The sequence below is a fragment of the Mastomys coucha genome, unplaced genomic scaffold, assembly GCF_008632895.1.
Source record: "Mastomys coucha isolate ucsf_1 unplaced genomic scaffold, UCSF_Mcou_1 pScaffold14, whole genome shotgun sequence".
Lineage (NCBI taxonomy): Eukaryota > Metazoa > Chordata > Mammalia > Rodentia > Muridae > Mastomys > Mastomys coucha.
Window position 1 is genome coordinate 68,079,264 of NW_022196896.1, and position 8,933 is coordinate 68,088,196.

Genomic DNA, 8,933 nt, shown 5'->3' on the forward strand with positions numbered 1-8,933 from the left:
AGAGAGAGAGAGAGAGATAGAGAGAGAGAGAGAGAGCACAAATAAGCCCAAACAGGTTAACTATGCTACAGAGACACACAGGACAAATGAGGTCACCACAATATGAAGTGAGGCAGAGCAGGGAGAAGTGTCTCAGACGTGGAAGGAGGCAAGTGGGAAGAAGAGGCCAATGCATGGATCACAGAAAAAGAACATCTTATTCATGTGTCCATCCACACATCCATCCATTTATCCATCTATCCATCATTGAATATAAAGGTTTTTATCCTTGGCTCCCTGTCTTGTAGAAGGTACCTGTCCTCTGTTCTGCCTGTGTTTCCCCGAGGCCAATGATATCAGAATGACCTCAGTGGAAAATGTGAGGAAGGAGAATGCCTTGCTTGCTGGGTGTAATCAGGGATTCCACCTCCTCCTCCAGAGGTCAGAGGCCAAAGGTAACCAAGACAGATATCTGCACTGGGTAGGAAGGGAGAATTCTGATGAGAAGGGACAGGCTGAGCAGGGCTGCCGGGAATAGCTAACAGGGTATGGGAGAGGCAGATGCCCCAGATATCTGAAGATGATATCCTTGCCAGGCCTGCTCTTTTTATCTTTTAAAGAGAAACAGAGGAGAGGAACTATGGGAGAGGGGAGAGGGGAAGAGGCCCGGGAAGAAGTGGAGAAGAGAAAACTGCAGTTGGGATTTAATGTATGAAAGGAGAGAGAGAGAAAGAGAGAGAGAGAGAGAGAGAGAGAGAGAGAGAGAGAGAGAGAGAGAGAGAGAGAGAGAGCTGTGGTACCACCAGTCTCTGTGCCAGTTGCTTTTTCTATTTAGACTTTTGTTATGCCTAGACCAGTCCCATAAAGGTCCCTTAGATCAATGATCAAAGCAGATCCTGAGACAAAGACTTGGATGCTGTAAGTCATGAAAGGGACAATTGAGGAAAGCAGGAGGAAGGGAAGACAGGTGAATGGGCCTGAACAGAGGGTGATTAAGGGTGATGGATGGAGGCCCTTGATAGTGGCAGCCAAGCTCTTGTCTGCTGGAATTTTTAGACAGTGTAGTTGGCCCTTGGCATCCCTGAATCATCATAGATTCATAGACACATAGACTATTGTCATACATACCACATCATAGACTCAACTAAGGTCAGAGGAAAAGCAGGTGGGGCCACCTCTGATAAGTGCTGAGCAAGGGCAGTGCTTTGTTGTCATCATTCCCTAGATGTTACAAATAACACTCACAACAGGAATCATTATTCCCCAAATGATACAAAATAACACTCACAACATGGACAAAGAAACAGAAACCAGTGCTTGAAACACCTGCCATGGGTATCATATTTATTTTAGGGGAGGGGGTGGGGTCAGGAAACTTCAGCCTCCTGTCCAAGTTTCCATGGCCAGTTAATGAGGATGTGGATTCTGACTACAGAATTCACATTCTTACCATCACACTCTAGAGGCCTTGTCACTATATATTAAGACACAATCACAAAAATGTAACAAGATATACATGGACATTAATGCCAACACTGCTCTGGTATTTTCTTAATAGTTATCTAGTTCTTCCAGCCACAAAAGTGATGGTAAAATTCTGGCTCTGCTACAGTACTGAAAGAAGCGGTTGTCAAGTCACTGGGATGAATGGACACATAGACACATAGACACCACACATAGACAGAGACACACATACACAGAGACATACAGAGACACATAAGCACATGGACACAACGTAGAATACAAATCTCCTTTGCTTAACTCTGATCTGGACCCGATGACTTGTTTCACCAATAAGAAGAGAGATGTGAATCTGTGGAATGTCCAGGGTATTGCCATAGGAATCTACATAGTATAGGATCCAGACTCTCTCTAATATTAAAACACTGGTTCTTGGAGTCTCAAGTGGTCACTGAAGATGCCTGGCATCCAGAGGCTCTACTTTGGAAAGGCAGCTCAATGCTTCAGCAGGTGCCAGCTCAGTACCTTGGCCAGCATTCCAACTGTCCTCACTGTGCCAACTGTGTGGGAACCTACCCTGTTCTAGCCAAGTGCCACTGAGTAACCACTGTTGATGCCACACAGAATGGATGAATCAAGCAGGCTGAGGCCTGTTGAATTACTGACCCAGAGAAAGGAGAGGCTCACAACATTCTTGTTATGAATGTTGTTTCCTAACTTTGTGGTGATTATTTAATAATAGGTAAATACAGCATGACTCCCCTTCCTGATTCCTCTGCTCACTGACATATCACACTTCTCAGGAAGTTATCGACTATACTTACATTTATGCCAAATGCTAGCTTGGAACTTACATGGACTAAGGTGTGATATCCTTACATTTAGTAATCTTTGGGGGAGTTTGGAAGTCTCTCTAAACTGTGCCTGGATTGATCTATTTACTTATTTACCATTTTGCTATGCTGAGGACTGCATTTAGGACAGTGTGCACTCAAGGTTAACACTCTATGACTGGTCCCACGTCTGGATCTGGATCAAACACCTGAACGACCTGCTCTGTAGGTAGGTGGATACACATTTCATCTACATTCTTACTATGTGATTTAAGATGTGGCTGCATATGTTAAAGTCCACTTAATCTGTCCCTGTTGTGAGCAGCTTCTGTGAGCTCTTGGGAAGGAAAACACTAATGGTAGATGCGTTTTCCAGGATGTAAAGGAGAGAGTAGAACCAAACTTGAGGGAATTCCCACAGTGAAGGAGGCAAGGAGGATAGGAGACTTGCAGAGCTCATGTTGAGGTTGGAGGAGGAAGGTTTCTAGAAGAGGCATTGGTGTCCCGGGTAAACAGGTGTCCAAGAGACAGAAATGAAGATGACATAAGGGCTCCCTACCTTCCACTTGCCCTCGAAGCTTATATTTATGATTACCCAAAGTTATGGCTGAGGTAACAGGAATGTATATATCTATTACATCTCTATATTTATATATTTATATCTGTCTCTGTTGCAGGAACATATTTCACTATTGTGATGCTTGCATTTTATATGTATATACACACACATATATTCATACACACACATATATTATATATTATACATATGCATATATATATACACATGTACACATATATACATATATACATGTATACATAATAAACACATCTATATACACATATATCATATATTATATTATATACCATATATCATTACATATTATTTTATGTGTTATATATTTATTATATATTTTACATTACACATTTTATATTTATATTGATTATGTATTATATATGTGTGTGTATTGTTGTGAGGAGGAACTTTGCTTGCATTGGTTATTATGATTTAATAAAGTAGCTTATCACTTTGGGTGGAGCATAGGCATGACATGCTCACTTTAGTCACTTTCTGATGAGTCCTTTATCTGTGTGGGGATCTCTCATAAAGATATTTGATCTCTCTTTTTTGCTCTTCCCTTCCCTTCCCTTCCTTCCCTCCCTCCCTTCCTCCCTTTTTTCTCTTTCTTTGTTTCTTTGTTTCTTTGTTTCTTTGTTTCTTTATTTCTTTCTTTGTTTCTTTCTTTCTTTCTTTCTTTCTTTCTTTCTTTCTCTCTTTCTTCCTTCCCACTTTTCAGTAATGCTGGGTTGTCAGAGCTGTCTGGTTCTGATTTTAAGATCATTCCCTTTATTTTAACTCCGTAGTCACATGAGTCAATCTTCTTTTCACTTCCTGCTGTATGCTCGTGAATATGAGAAACAAAGGCCTTGTTCTGTGACCCCACATTCAAGAGACTAGTAAAAGTGAAAGGTTTTAAAAATTATTATTCAAGTACAATTATATCATTCACTCCCTTTCTTGCCGTCTCCATACAACCCTTCCCAGCCCTCACTCCCTTTCAAATCCTTGAGCTATTTTTCTTTAATTGCAACTATCACACACATATACATACAGGCACAAACATGCACACACACATAAACACATATACACATATACACATATGCAAACACATGCACACATACACATGCACACATGTACACACATATACACATATACACATGCACACACATATGTGTACACACATGCATGCATGCACACACACGACCACCATAAAGAGCCTTCCCACAACTGACTGTTACCTCTGTAATCTTCTTGCCTTGGAAAGAAGCTGAGGCTGAGGAGGCAAAAGTCTCCCTCAGGGCCAGAGTTCCGATAGATTCTCCCTGTCCTCTGTCCCCTGGGATTTATTCTCTGTGTGCACATCCACAGTCTTTTGCTGTGTTTCTGAGAATCTCTTTCATCCTCATTATGTCTTTTTTTAGATGTGGTCCCCTAAAGTTCACCCAGCTTTCCAAATATGGCCAAAGCTGGGACTATGGAAGCACAGTGGTGGTTTATGTCTGACAGAGGCTTGGTGTGGCTTTGGGGCACCATCTCCATGAAACCACCTCGATGATCTCCAGGTCTGTTTCCAGGGCCGCAGTGAGTAGGGCAGAGACCTTTATCTTACAAAAATAGTGTAGATGACATATTTGGAAAAAAAATGTAAGGGAAAACTATAATCACAGCATACTCTCACAGAAGCACAGCTGCCACTTCCTCCACACTGGCTATTACTCCGTTTTCAGATCTCTCCCAGAGTTTATCAGCTCGGCATCGTGTTATCCGCGAGATGGAGAGTAATCTTCAGGTCCTACTTCCCCATGCACTCCCTCTGTAGACCATGGAGAAGTATTTATTTATTGGAGGTTGGGTCAGCTCCCAAGCTTTCTGTGTTGACTTACTAGATGCCTGCATTCCTATTGGTTCCAGTTTGAAGTCAGGCTGGAATGGAAATGTCTCTGAAGTAGCATCAGAACTCAGATTTGGGGGAGAGGTGATGGTTTCCATGCAAGGGTAGTTTATCAAGATCTGGGTTTTCTTCTCAGGTAAACCAGAAATTATAATACACACACTATATATATATATATATATATATATATATATATACACACACATATAAAATATATATATACATGTACATATATTTATATATAATTATGATGTATTTAAATCAGATTTATTATTACAAACCGCCCAAACTCTGACTTTGATCAAAAAATAAAGTGGCTTTGATAATGTGAAGGAGATATATGAGGGTTGTTCACAGTGAGGTGGCACTTGGGGTCTGAGTTAGTCACAGGTAATTCATAGATAAGGAATTACTTACTGGAACTAGGAAGGGTTTTATTTTTCATTAGATAACATTAAATTACAGGAACACATGACATAGTTATCTTAACAGAGGGCATATATCCAAAGGAAATAAAACTGTTCATCGTAGATGAATGGAAAAGTAAAGATATATATCTATATAATGGAATACTACTGTGCCTTTAAAAAGAAGGGGTTTTGTCATTTGTGACAGAATAACAAGGTATGAGAAGTAAGCCAAAAACAAGAAGACTAACTTTACATGGTCTCACTTACATAGAGAATTTGTTCATTAATTTGAACTGATCAGAGAAAAGACAATGATAGAGACCAGAGTCCATAGAAAGAGGTCATAAGAATTTGCATTTTTTAAATAAGATTTTCCCCAATGGCCTGTTTCCTCTATTTTAAATTCATTTTATCTTTTTGAAAACATGAAGTAGCAATGATTTTAGCCTATTCTTCATCTCCAGGTATCCAACTGCTTTTCAGAATGGCACGCACCAGACTAGAAGTGACATGGTGGTATGTGACTGAATACTGCCAGAATGAGTAGATTCAAATGCTTGTTCAGGTGCTTACAATCTGGCAGCGACTGTGTCTGTTAAAGCCCCACAGAAGGCAGCCTGTTTCAGAAAGTCACTTGAGATGGTGTGGTGGTCTGTACAGGGAGTGGCACTATTTGAAGGCGTGGCTTTGGTAAAGGAGGTGTGGCTTTGTTGGAGTGGGTGTGGCCTTGTAGGAGTAGGCGTGGCTTTGTTAAAGGAGGTGTGGCCTTGTTGGAGTAAGTGTGGCCTGTGGGAGTAGGTGCGTCACTGTGGGTATGGCCGTTAAGACCCTTCACCTAGCTGCCTGGAAGCCAGTCTTCTCCTAGCTGCCTTCAGAACAAGAGGTGGAACACTCATCTCCTCCATCCCTGTGCCTGCCTAGATGCTGCCATGCTCCCACCTTGATGATAGTGGACTGAACCTTTGAACCTGTAAGCCAGGTCCAATTAAATCTATGCCTTGGTCATAGTGTCTCTTCACAGCAGTAAAACTTTAAACAGATGGAGTTATAGAATGAGTGTCTGTCACTTAAGAAAGACTTCTTAACTCAGTTGTTGGGTGTCCGTGATGATGCTCTGGGTCTTGGAAAATCAGACCCCAGTTAAATTAAAAAGCAGTTTACTGGAGCAAGGAAAAGGTTCTAGAATTTTGCAGTATCCTGAGCAAAATTAGGTCTAGAATGCCTCTTTTTTATCATGGATGTAAGTTATATGTAGAGCCAGAGAAAAGGAACAGAGTGATAGAACAACTGCTTTGGGTGGTAGTCACCATTTATTTGCATTATATAGTGTCTTAGTCAGGGTTTCTATTCCTGCAAAACATCATGACCATGAAGCAAGTTGGGGAGGAAAGGGTTTATTTGGCTTACTTCCACATTGCTGTTTATCACAAAGGAAGTCAGGACTGGAACTCAAGCAGGTCAGGGAGCAGGAGCTGATGTAGAGGCCATGGAGAGTGTTTCTTACTGGCTTGCTTCCTCTGACTTGCTCAGCCTGCTTTCTTATAGAACCCAAGACTTCCAGCCCAGGGATGGCACCACCCACAAGGAGCCCTACCTCCTTGGTCACTAATTGAGAAAATGCTCCACAGCTGGATCTCATGGAGGCACTTCCCCAACTGAAACTCCCTTCTCTGTGATAACTCCAGCCTGTGTCAAGTTGACACACAAAACCAGCCAGTACATTTAGCAACAGTCTGATGGGCTGATAGACTGTTGTAGATTTTAGTGCTGTGACTGACCAAGATTCAGCTGAATTTTGTTTTGTACTTCTAAATTGGTTTACAGCTCATTTATATACCATGTTAGACTGTAGTTATTTAGCACCTAAGTAGCTTTGGGCATATTTTATCATCAAAGTACAGAAACAAACCTAAGTCAGGCATCAATGTAATAGTATTCATGAATCTAGATGTGTAGCAACCCAGCCCACTGTTGGTGGCACCATTCTCTAGTCAGGGAATCTGGGCTATATAGAAGTGATGGATTCAAGCTGAGCATAAGCAAGTGAATAAGGGAGCATAATGCACTCATTTATTTTCCTGCTCTGCCCTGTGGACGTGGTGTGAACCACTGCTTCCTGCTCCACACTATGGATGTGGTGTGAGCCACTGCTTCCTGCTCTGCACTGTGGATGTGGTGTGAACCACTGCTTCCTGCTCCACACTATGGACGTGGTGTGAGTCACTGCTTCCTACCCAACACTATGGATATAGTGTGAGCCACTGCTTCCTGCTCCACACTATGGACTTGGTGTGAGCCACTGCTTCCTGCTCTTCCCTGTGGATGTGGTGTGAGCAGCTGCTTCCTCCTCTGCACTGTGGATGTGGTATGAGCAGCTACTTCAAGCTCCTGCCACTGTGACTTCCACGCTATGATGGGTTGTAAGTGGAAATTGTAAGTCTTTTCGCCTCTAAGTTTCTCTATGTCAGGGCATTTATCAGAGCAACATGAAGAAAACTGGAAGAGCGAGGGTTTCTGGGTTGGGTACACTAGTACATTCTACAGAGTTTTAATCAACTGCATGCATTTCCTTTTCATTTAGATGAACAGGCTAGATTTCTCTTACTCTGTTAGGGATTCTACATAACCTTAGTCACATATAACAACATGGCTGAAGGCTGTAGTGGGTTTGGCGTAATGGTGCTTATATTTTTGTGTTAATTTGGGTCCCCAAAATTGTTTGCACAAAAATGCATGTCTGCATGTAAGACATTGAGGGACCCTACCCCCAGTTGGTTCTTATTGGTAAATAAAGTTGCTAGTAGCAGCCAATGGCTAAGTGGGGCAGACAGAGGCAGGACTTTTAGGATTTCCCGGTGAGGGGGAAGGAGAAGGAGAGAAGAGATGCTAAGTCTGAGAAGGTGTGGGACAGAGAGCATAGCTGCCATGTAGGAGCCAGGGGAGAGTGGCCAAGGAGGGCTGCAGCATGGGTCCAGGGCAGCCAAGATGGAGTATAGGATTATGTAAGTAATAACTCGGGATTATCAGAGGGAGGTGGGTTAGCCACATGTAGGCTAGGAAGGGGCCTGGCCATTGAGCTGATTAAGACATATCAAAAATATAAAGGCTGTGTGTGTCTTTCACTCAGGAACTCGGGCCCATAGTGAGGAACAAGCTGCCACTGGGACTATTATATATAAGCAATATAATAAATATTGCTATAGAATGCCACGTTTCTGACTTGCAGAGCAGTGATTTGAATTAGAGACCTTTTAACATCTCAGGGTGACTTTTTAAGATTAAAATGCTCCATGAAGTTGCTTGTTTGTATTTATGACTGTTTTCCATCTGAGGTATTTTAAACGAGCACCTGCAAAGTGCTTTCAGGCTTCAGGTTAAGCTGAGAATGGCTTGGGAATCTAGGCCAGTGCTTAGGGGCCACGGCCAGAAGCATGGGTCAGCATCCCACACCAGAGAGTCCGTAGGAGCAAGTAGAATTTCCAGAGAGTCTTTGCCTTCAGCTTCTCAAAAGCACTTTTGTGGTTTTTAATACCACAGCGTAACTGTGTTTCTCTCCAGACACGGAAGGTGCTGTGGGCCCACGGAACCTTCCTCCTCTGGGATCCTTTCTTTTGGATTATAGTTAGCCTGGGCAGGGGTTGGGGTGGAGGAGGGAAGGTTTCTGGAAAGACTCTGGTTTATTGTTTTGCTAAGGATGCCCTTCAAATTTAGATCCAAAGAGCAGGCACGTTTCTTATTAACGTATTTAGAAAAGTAATACTTCATGTCATTTTCACTAAGGCAGTTTTTTTTTTTTTTTT